The following is a 12,192-nucleotide window of genomic DNA, read 5'->3' on the forward strand; positions in this document are numbered from 1 at the left end:
CCATTGTAGCAACAGAAAGACTCTTATTAACCTTTGTAGACTTTGGATGTACTGATTCTAGATGGTTTCTTTGAAGAAGTGTCTTTTTTTTAATCCCTTCTGTCAGACTTCTTTCTGTGAAACCTTAAAGCTTCTTGCAGTCATACAGCTCTAATAACAATGTTCCCTCAGACCATGTATTTCAAATCACCTTCAATTGAAATATATAAACAAGAGAAGTCATAGAAAAAGGACAGAATCATAAAGAAGTCCAGGTTAGACAGGAGCTCTGGGATCACCTTTCTGTTGAAAGAAGGTATTAAATTAGGTTATTCACAGCTGTGTCAAAACTGTCTAGAATATTTTCAGTGAAGGAGATTCTACCACTCCTCTGGACAACTTACTGCAAGATTTCGTTATTCCCATAGGAATAATTATGTTTCCAAAATCCAGGTGGAACTTTCCCCTGCAGAAACTTGTGCAAGTTGTTCTGCCACCATATATTCTTGCAAAGGAAGTATCTCTATCTTTGCAGCAGTGACATTCTAGGTGCTGGAAGACTGTGATTAGACTCACACGTGTTCCCCAGCAATCTCCTCTTCATAAGGGTTGAACACAATTTCTTCAATATTTTCATGCATCAAATTCCCCAGTCCTCTAATAACCAGTGGTGGGCCTCCCCTGGGCCTTTTTCAATATTACAGTTTTTCTCCATATTTGAACTGGGGGAACCACAGCTGGATCCATTTTTCCAGGTGTTGCCTATAAAATTCCAACTAATCACACACCTTTATCTGCTGAATTTTCTCTTACAGATTTAGCCCAGGACATGATTTGCCTTCCTTGTTGCCCTACCACACTGTTAACTGATGTTCATCTTCCTGTCCACAGATGCACTTCAGCAAAAATATACCTTAGCCTGCCTTGCCACTGGAGATTATTTCATCCCCTGAGCAGTAATTTCCCCTTACCTTTGTTAAACCTCATTAAATTATTTCTAGTCCAATCTTCCAGCCCATTGAGGTGTCTCCATATAGTGGTTCTTCTTTCCAGTGTATCTATCTCTCCTCTCAATCTGATGCTGTCTACAGGCTTCTTAAGGAGGCATTCAGTCCTGTAATCCAGATAACTTCCAAGGATTTTGAATAGAATTGATCATCAGAATTTGACTGGGCTCCAAACACACAGAGTAATCGTGACTAATTGTCAGGAAATCTTTATTTTTTCCCAGACTATCTTAGTTTCTCCCACAAAAAAATACATATTATTTACACAGGTAAATGGATTGTTAAGCATTTCACACAGAACTAATGTAGCCCTGTAAATATAGTATTACTGGCCACAGAGTCTGAGTTAATTCCTCAGGGACTCAGGAGTAAAAATTATCCAGATTGATCTTGGCCTGCCTGGAGCTTTGGCTTAGCTTGTTTCTCTGCAACAACTGTCTAACTGTCAGCTGATTATTACCTAACTCAATCTTGCTCTGGCTAAATTTTCTGCAATTACTACACCTCTTGTTATAAAAATGTTGATAAATTTCTGTAACAAATGGATCTTTGCAGCAAGTGGTGATTTTTATAACTCTAGGATAAAAATGAAATGCAGAAAATGACAAGTGCAAGATGGTAGCAGTGGCTTTGAAAGTGAGAGCACTTCAAGCTTTCAAGATTATAACACTTCAAGCTTATAACATCTAAAAAAATCAAACCCGTTCAACAATGCAATACAGTCCTTGAGTAATTTCCTTGAAGAAACAGCTAAAATATTTTCACCCTGTGTGAAGATACCTCCCTTAAATTAGTTCAGGTCCTACATCCTCCATTTTGTATGTCTTCTCTGTGGCAGAGGACTCTAGGAGTCCCCTAAGCACTTTACATCTTTGAAACATAGAATTCCAGAGTAGTTTGAGTTGAAAGGGACTTTTGGAAGGTCATCTAGTCCAACCCTCCTGCAGGAAGCAGGAACATCTTCCACTAGATCAGGTTGCTCAGAGCCCCATCCAACATGACCTTGAATGTTTCCAAGGACAGGCATCTACCAACTCTCTGGGCAAACTCTTCCGCTGTTTTACCATCCTCATTGTAAAAACACTCTTCATTCTATCTTAACCTACAGTCTTTCAATTTAAAACCATTATCCTTGTCCTATGGCAACAGGCCCTACTAAAAACTCTGTCCCCATCTTTCCAATAAGCCCCCTTTAAGTACTGAAAAGCTGAAATAAGGTCTCCCCAGAGCTTCTCCAGGATGAGTAACCCCAACTCTCTCAGTCTGTCCTCACAGAAGAAGTGTTCCAGCCCTCTGGCCAGTTTTGTGCCCCTCATCTGGACAATATTTCAGACTTCCCTGTACTGTGGGCTCCAGAACTGGATGCAGTACTCCAGGTGGGGTCTCACCAGAGAGGAGCAGAAGGGCAGAATCGCCTCCCTTGACCCACTGCCCACACTTCTTTCGATGCAGCCCAGGATACAATTGGCTTTCTGTTCTGTGAGTGCCCAGAAAGTGCTGGGTCAACCCAATGAAAATACTGGTGAAAGTAGAGATTAAAGATATAGGAGGTGATGGAGCTAAGAGATTAAAGATATAGGAGATGATGGAGCTTCACAGGGAGATGCTAAGGCCACTCTCTCTTTTACTTGGAACAGCATAATTTCATCATGCAGCATAATTTGGAATATTCATAACAACATTCCATGGCATTCCAGAAAACTGGAGAAAAAAAAGAAAGCGGTTGCATAACTAACAAGTCAAAATTTTATGCAGACTAGGACAAAATTAGTATAAAATATAAAAAGTTGACTCCCAGCTTGAAATCTTCTTTGAGGTTATATATGATAATCTCTTCTTCGAGGTTATAAAGATGTAGATAAAAGGTTCATGAGGTTATACCAATTCCTTTCTTTTTTTCAAAATAGAATCATAGAATCAACCGGCTTGGAAAAACCTCCAAGATCATCAAGTCCAACCCTTGATCCAATATTGCCATGGTTACTAGACCATGGCACTAAGGGCCACATCCAGTTTCATCTTAAAAACCTCCATGGATGGTGAATCCACCACCTCCCCAGCCAGCCCATGCCAATGTCTGATTATTCTCTCTGTAAAAAATTTTGTCCTAATATCCAACCTAAACCTCCCCTAGCAGAGCTTGAGATCATGCCCTCTTGTCCCACTGCTGGTTGCCTGGGAGAAGGACCGATGCCCACCTGGTTACAACCTCCTTTCAGGTAGCTGTAAAGAGTGATGAGGTCCCCCTTGAGCCTCCTCTTCTCCAGGCTAAACAACCCCAGCTCCCTCAGCCTCTCCTCATAGGACTTGTGCTCCAGTCCCTTCACCAGCCTCATTGTTCTTCTCTGGACCTGTTCCAGCACCTCAAAGTCCTTCCTGAACTGAGGGGCCCAGAACTGAACACAACACTCAAGATGTGGCCTCACCAGCACTGAGTACAGGGGAAGGATCACTTCCCTGCTCCTGCTGGCCACACTGTTCCTGATCCAGGCCAGGATGCCATTGGCGTTGGCCACCTGGGCACACTGCTGGCTCATGTTCAGCTTCCTGTCAACCCAAACCCCCAGGTCCCTTTCCACCTGGCTGCTCTCCAGCCACTCTGTCCCCAGCCTGTAGCGCTGCAGGGGGTTGTTGTGGCCAAAGTGCAGGACCCGGTACTTGGCCTTGTTGAACCTCATCCCACTGGAATCAGCCCAACTCTCCAGCTTGTTGTCATCTGCAAATTTGCTAATTGTACACTCAATCCTCTCAATCCAGACAATCAATAAAGATATTAAACAGAACTGTCAATATTTATATATATTTTTATATATAATATTTATATACAACAATATTTCTCTTTAGAAAAATGTATTTCACTGTACTTGTGTCGCAGTTTAGATGAGACAAGGGTCTTTTGCTGACGATGGATTAGGAGAAAAAGACCCAAACTTCTCTCTCTAAGCAATTACAAATCTGAAATTAAGAGGCTCCGATTGAAGGAAAACAAATTATGGAAAAGGGAAAATAACAGCCCTTTATTAAAAGATATGTGTGTATTAACAGGAACACAGGAAAGAAAAAAAAAATTAAGTAAAACAACCAAGCAATACTCCTATACCCACCAAATAATCCCCTTCAAGAACAAGACCGATAAACTGGCAAAAGGAAAATTGAATAGTTCAGTTTTGTTTTTTTTTTTGCACCCTTTGGTGCAGTTCCAACCACAGTCAGCAGGGGGCGCAGTCAGGTCACTGGAGATGCAAAATTTGTAATGTCCTGTACCATTCACCAGGTGGCGCTGTTGGGTCACTGGAGGTGTAGAACTTGTAGTGTCCTATTGTAGTCACCAGGTGGCGCTGTTGGATCACTGGAGGAGCAGAACTTGTAATGTCCAGTGCCCGTCACCAGGCAGCGCTGTGGGATCCCTGGTCACTGCCATGTGGAATGGGGCAAACCAATACCCTCCCAGTATGTCAGAGGGAAAGGGAAAAAAAACAAACCAAAAACCAAAAAGAACAACTCAGTTCCCCTTCCCTTCCCACACTGGGAAAGGAGAGAGGGAATGGGGGGGAAAGGGGAAGGAAAAAAAAAATTAGCAATAAAACAGAAAGTTCTCCCAATGGAAGAAAACTCACAAACTTCAGCTAGTTAGAATTCGCTGTAAGCAGGGCCTGCAGCCAGCAACAGCTGAGCAGAGAGCAGCAGCAAAACTCCCCTCGGACAGGAAAGAAGAGAACCAGGCAGTGTCTGCAGCTCACAGCCGGCTCTGCTCAGGGCAGGGAGCTGAGCTGACACCCAGCCCCACCTCCTTCCAGCCACACACACCAGCCACACCTCCCCATCTCCTTCCAGCCACACGCCAGCCCCCCACAACTCCTCCCCCTTTGTTGTCAAGGAGAGTAATCTCGGCCATTAGTGGGCCAGGCCGATTCCTTTGTTCACCTGATGGCCCATATACAGAGCACACACACACGGCAGGGGGAAGGGAAAGAAAAATTCCTTGCTAAAATTCTATGACAACATGTTAACGTCATACACGTATATGATGATATACTTCTTCCATGAGTGTTCTATGGATATCATTATTTTGCGTCAGATCAAATGAAATCCAGCTCCAAATCCAGTTCCTTTTTTTTTTTTTTTTTTGCTAAATGTCGATTACTTTATATGTCCAAACCCAGAAGAGAGTCTATATTCTATATATGTATAACATATATATTATAGTCAATATTATATATCTCTACCAGCAGAAATTTCAGAAATACTCACCTTAGACACCTATATTTGCTTCACCAAATTGTTCCCTGAGATCTTAACATAAATGAGACTACACTTGTATCCTACCTCTGAGAGATTTGTAACAAAGTCAGCTTATCAGATGTAAACATGGAGATTAATGCCTCCTGTGAAGATCTACAATGTGTTCTTCATTTTCCCATTTCTGATGGGAAAAGACTTTGGGCTACATTTACTGTACTGTCAAATCATGGATTTGGCACTATTCAAACTTCTTTAAATGAAATCTTTCTAATGTCTGTTTTGTACTGAAGAAAATATATTCTATCTATTTGACTGAAACTGACTCTCATATTCTGACTAGTAGTTTGCAATAATTTCTTCATACTCACTTTCTTGTTTTGAACTTGGAAAGTTTTATTCTTCTAAGTATTAATCAGAAGAGAATGAAAAATTGGAAACAGAGCCTACAAAACATATTTCGTTAACATGGTTGTATAATTCCATTAAAAAAGATCCACCCTATCTTTCATCTAGAAAAAATAGACTCCTACTTTCTACGCACATCATCATCATCATCATCATCATCATGGCTAGGCTTCGCGAACGAAGATTTGAAAGGGCTCTACCCACGCTTGCTACAAGCGCGCTGATGGCTAAAAAGGCCAATGCGAGATAGACAAGTCCGGTTGCAGAAGGCACAGCAGAAAGACTCCCCAGGTGATACAGACAAGACGCGATTCTTTCTGCGTTGTCTTTTCTCCTCGAGAGTGATCTTGCGTGTGTTCTCAAAAGCAGCAGCAGCGTTATAGATGGTGTGTCTCCAGGCCTCCCGATTGGAGGCCAGGGTAGACCAATGGTGATGATCAATATGGCCAAGGATGAGGGATTGTTTCAGGGAGTCCTTGAACCTCCTCTTCGGGGCTCCTCTCTTGCGGACAAGTGTGGGTATAACCCTAGAGCCTGCGCAGTGGATTTTTTAGGTGAGGCTCAGCTTGCGCAGAACTGATCCCACCCTTTACTCCTGAGGTTCATCTGCTTCCGGCAGTCATCCTAGGAGAAGGACAACTCTAATTTCAAACCCGGGCAGATGGAGCTCGTTTAGCCCTGTAAGGCCATCCATCCAAGAGAAGGATACTCTAATCAAACCTACGCCCTGAGGACCTCACTGTCACCTCACTGTCACGCACATACTTCTTACCTGAAAGTCAAAGCAAATGATCTTGCAAAAGAAAAAAAAAAAAAAAAAAAGGAGAGATGAAAAAAAGCATTGTGCATTTATTCATGGGTCAAACTAAGCTTCTCTCTAAAATCTTCCATATCTGTAATGTAAAAGAACGTTGTGTACCAGTTCAGAAATGTGATTCTAACAAGAGACAGCTGGCTGCGTAATAGGGTTACTGGTATTTTTATTACTAAAGAGGTGGAAGGAGAAAAGCCTCTCTCTCACAGTAATTTGATTTTCAATTTAAGAGTGAAAGTTATTGGAAGTCCTGGGCAATGTTGAACATAAAAGTAGCAAATGGTCATCAGCATTAAAAGGCTTCAACATATAATGCTGGTAGTGCTACTGTATTCTGTTGGGTCCATAAAAAGATTTGAGTAACAAACTTTAGGTAGAGTCAAGATCTATTTACATAATATCTGATTCTAGCATCTGTGTATGGTTCCTTATAAAAGTTTAAAATCTCGCTGTTTTCTTATTAGGCACTTTGTAACCCATGCACACATCTTCCAGATGTGTTTTGAGAATACCTTCAAACTGAATGATGCAATAATAAGAGACAACAGGGTAACGGGAGTAATTTTTTTTCCAGATGATTACAAGTCTGAAGTAAGTTGCCTCTTGGCAGTTAATACACTGGCACTCAAACAAAGGACTGATAATGTTTTATTGCATAAAACATTGTTTGATTTCTCTCCAATTATATTTTTGGGTATTTTAACATTTACAATATAACTTTAACAACTTTTAGCACAATGTGAATTCAGAATCATGTCATGTACAATAAAGATGTGGATCTGCTCTATATCACAGAGCAGCTATTTTATTAGGCTAACCACTTTTTCTTCCAGGTTGAATTGTAGTTTAACAACTTTTATTTTGTTAAACAAACTTTCTTGAAAAAGGTACACATAAACATGAAATTCTGGGATTCTAGTTTTCAAAGAGCATCAACAGGGTACTGCATCTTTCCCTCCTGGGCTTATACTGTAAAAGTACAACATCATTGAAAGGTTGGAAAAGAGGACTAAATCAACAAGTTATAATCCCAATTTCTAAGACAGAGACAAAAATTCTCAAAAAGAGATGATTAAAGTCAAGTTCCTAAATTTATGTTTAAGGCCATTAAATCACAGTAATTTCTAAGAGTTTTATTTTCAGGAATCCTTGTCAACTAAGCAGGTAAACAGGTGTTAAAAAAATTAATTTATATAGATTTTAAGACTTTTAATTTGGTTAAGATGTGTAAAGTAACAAGGCATAAAATGAGTACATATTGATTTTTGTCCCCTCTACGTCATATGTGCAAGCTGTTTCATTTTCCAAAGCTAGTAGGTTAATTTAAGTAACTGAGATTACTTTGGGGGTTTTTTATATATTGTATTTTATTTATTAATTATAGCTGTTCTTCCTACCTTGGTTATATATATAGCTGTGACTTGACATGAATTTCTCTTGGCCATAGTTCAGGTGGCAAGGAGCCTCCAAACCCTCCATGTCACTTTCTCTTTGTAGCACCAGCTGTGTTGGTAGGAATTTTGGGGGATCCAGAAATGCCAGCTGAAGGAACTGGTCTTCATAAAAATTATCTGGAGCAGAAGAAAAAAGTGAAACCAAAAAGTATTTTTAAATTGAGTCAGTTCCCTAATCATCCCCCACAGATAGCTGCATCAGTGGAAATAACTGGGGCAGAACAGCTCTAAATGGCAGCAATGGAACTGGTTGAAGAATCCATGTCAAACCACATCCTGACTGTAAAAGGTTCAGCCCTTCGTTGCAGCCAGTTGATTGCTTACTTCCCCTGATATTTAGTCTTCTAACAGAGGACTCTATACTATGAGTTTTACTTGGGCTAAGTAATAGCTATCAATTCAAGCTTTCATACTGAAGTGCCGTTCTAAGTTGGTGCCAGTAAATGCCATGTGGGTGTATTAAGGATTATGGCACTGGCCTCTCCCATTTGTTCAGAAACTGTCAGTCAGTTGACATTTCTGACATATAAATGACTCTGAATCTCAGGGTTTTGTTTGGTTTTCATTTACTGAACACATTCAAGTAGATACATCTAAGACAAACAAAATTAAAGGATAATGTGAAACAGTTAGTGAGTCATTCACCTTACCCACTCAGAAGCCCTAGAAATAGTAAGCATTAGTATTAAAAGGCAATAGCAGTAGGAGTTCTTATGTAGTATAAGACATCTATCTACTTTTTTTTTTTTTAATAATGCATTATCTTTAGAGTGCTCCACTCAAATGAAGGGGAATGCTTGAAGAGGGTTCCTCCAGAATCACACGAGAAAGGAGACAATGGAAGTTTTATTCTGAATAGGACTTTTTAAGAACAAGATTCGTTAAGATATGGAAGGTAGAATCTTAGCAAATTCAAGGGATTTCATGATAGAAAACCGAAACATTTCAAATTTTCCTATTGCTTTGGATTATTTTGCCTCCATAGAGAGAGAATAGATGAATTTAAACAGATGACTAACTTACTGACTTAACACTGTGAGGAAGTACTAAATGCTTACCTCTTACAGTTACTGGTCATTTAATAAGGGCTTGGGGATTTCAAAGCATATTGCATAAACAGTAGCTTAGCCTTACTCTGCTGCCTCATAGAATTGATTCACTATTTCACTTTATATAATTTTACCACATAAAGGATAATAAGGAGAACATAATTTTTTCAGTGGTTCTTTGTGATTCTCACAAGCAAAAAAAGAAAAATACTGGCCACACCCCTAGGGCTGACCCAGGCAGACTTACCTGTGCTGGATATTGTTGACAATTTATGGTGAATGAACCGTCCCTAGAGATAGTTTCCTGTTCGTTTAATCTGAATTGTGTTTCCTGAAGCTCTGATCAGTTATTAATCAGATTCATGTAATCTTGGAAAATTAATCTCATATGCAACAGAGAGAGAAGGGTGAGAAGGACAGGAAAGACATTCTGGCAGGCAAAAAAGGGCAATGAAGAAAGAAGATGAAGAACTGTAATCATGTGGGAAATAAACACTGGGAACAAATGGGAAATTCTGATAGAAGGAAAATATTATTACAAATTAGGTATCAAATAAATTAATGTTTTTTAATAAATCTATTATTAATATAACTACTTGAGAAATTAAAGAGTAGTGAAAATATACTATCGGTATTTCAGTGACAATGATGAAGGAGATGTAAAAATTACTTTAATGACAAACTTTAATTCAGTTTAATATCAAACTACAATTTGTTAACTAAATAACTTATATGACTTGGTTACCTATCACAGCAGATGACAGAAGGTCTTTCCCAGTTAAATCTCTGATCTGATGAATACAGAAGAAAAAGGACATGATCAGAAACACAAAGGTCTTCTGACCTGCTTTGAATCATGTTCATGTGTCTTATTAGGTAAGCAGTCTCATTGTACCAGACTTTTGGTATCTGCACAAACATGAAAATTATTAGATTAGATGTGAGAACATTTTCATCTCTTTTCCTACTATAATACAATGGAAATGACAGGAAAAAACCTACATTACAGTTCAAGTTGTAACTGAGGAGAATATATGCCTTGAATAGGTTGAAAATAATTATGGGAATTACAACATTGTTCAAAAATATTAAGAGGGAAAATTACACTGAATTTTATAAGCTTTTTAATAAGATTTTGAAGAATGTTATTTTTTCTGGCACATTTGGTATAAGCTTTATAATTTTATTTTTCTACCATTGCAGGATGCATAATACTCAAGTAATGTTATTAAATAGCATGGATTTTTAGATCACTTGCAAAGTTCACAACTGTGGGGCTTGATCAAATGTACTTGCCTATTTAAGCCTGAGTTCATGACTTTGGGGACAAGGATATAACATGTGGGCATATTTTTCAGCAAACCCTGTTGCACATTTTCTTTTCATTCATTTCAATTTAGAACAACTTTGCTTTGGAAATTAAATGGAATTTTTAAAATTATTATTATTATTTGAGGGTAGAAAGAAAAAAGTCTGCTTCTGATATTCATATAAGTTACATCTTTCTCACAGAAGTATGACCAACAAAATAAACTACTGTATTAAATCTATTAAGAAACTAATACAATTTTGTTGTCTTTTTCTAAGCACCACATGCCAGGAACAGTTGAGTTTATACGAGGCCACTCACAGCTTCTGTTTGTCCTGGAACACAACAATCAGGCTGACCCTCTAACCCGACTATGATCCAGCTCCTCTTATGGAAAAGTGCACCGTTACAGAATACAGTGGGAGGTAAGCTAGACCACAGAGATGAAAAACAGGTATGCAGGAGGCAGAAAAATGAAATCTTCCTGGATCACAGAGGCATTAGTTAATTAAAGAAATTGTAGGATTCCCCTGAAATCTTGCATGTGAGGTAGAGCAATCTGAAGGTCCAGCACAGGAATCCTCCTGGACAGGCAGAAGGGAGGCAGCCTTCATGCTCTCTAGTCTTGTAGTATGTGCTGTATTGTGAACTGTGTCTCATGAACACCTCTCAGCAATGCTCCTACTTAGTTCTTCACTGATATGAGATCTCTATCAGTTCTTCATCACTGGAAGCAAAGCACAGTCATTTATAATTCACTTATTTTCCTTTTATCACCTGCAGTTTCCCCACTTCTCAGGGAGCTTGTTACAGTGCCAAGGAGGCAAATCACTCCAAATGCATTGCAGATTCTTTCTACTTACAGGTCTTGGTCTTATTTGGGATGAACACTAGTAAAACCAGTGAAATATTTGCAAGAGCAAAACTCGTTGTATTCAGAAAGAAAGTTAGGATTTAGTCCACTTTTAGCTCTTCAGAAATTAACTCATAGCTGAAATGAAAAGACACATGAACTCAAAAAACTATGAAGATCAATACAAACAATGAAGAAGCCTTTCTCTCTCTAAAACACCATAGGAAAAAGTATGCCAGCAAAACAGAAATTATACCAGAGCTTAATTTGCTTATTGACCTATGCAATAAATTCATCAAAACAGGCATTTTAAACTTAAAGAACTATTTCTCCCTTTTATTCTTTTCAATAATAACATTTGTAGTATTTTGTTCGTTACTGATTGTATAGTTTTCATAGGCTGCTTGAAGAATTTCCCTGTAAAGATTCCTCAATATTTCATGCTTTGTGAAAGGCATAAAAAACCTGTTCACCTGAAACTTGGAAATAAGAATTCAAACTACACTAAGAAAAAAAGAAAGGAAAAAAATGTTGCTGTATGGAGTAAAGTAAAATAAAGAAAAGATAAAGTGCTTAAATTACAAAACACCTACAAAAAAAAAAGAAACCACTTCAATGAAAATGGAGATGAGAATGTGGATGTTTTAAAAGAATTTCACTTGGTGGAATTTGCCATCACAAAAATCAATAAAAGATACAAAATGAGTTTTATTTGGTTTTCTTTAGCATTGAATAACCATTGAAAAGAAGATGAGAAAATACAAACTGAAAAACAAGTTATGTGCTAAATATCAAACAGCCTGCCATAGTACATTGAAAAGTGTAATATCCCTGCATATAAAAAGAAAAAAAAAAGAGAAAGAAATGAGAGATAAGATAGTCTGGAGATTTTGATAACAGAACATATAAACGCTGTGGAACATATAAAGTCAGAACACCATTCAGGAGCGAAGTTCACAGAAAGAAAGGAGGATTTTCAAAATGAAAGAGGGGAAGTTTGTATGAGTTACACTACAATATGGATTATAAAATGCATCGACAACAGCTATAGATAGTTACATTGGCTAGACTTAGTCCAGA

The sequence above is a fragment of the Myiozetetes cayanensis genome, unplaced genomic scaffold (assembly GCF_022539395.1).
Source record: "Myiozetetes cayanensis isolate MyiCay16 unplaced genomic scaffold, myiCay2020 scf1, whole genome shotgun sequence".
NCBI classification, from domain to species: Eukaryota; Metazoa; Chordata; class Aves; order Passeriformes; family Tyrannidae; genus Myiozetetes; species Myiozetetes cayanensis.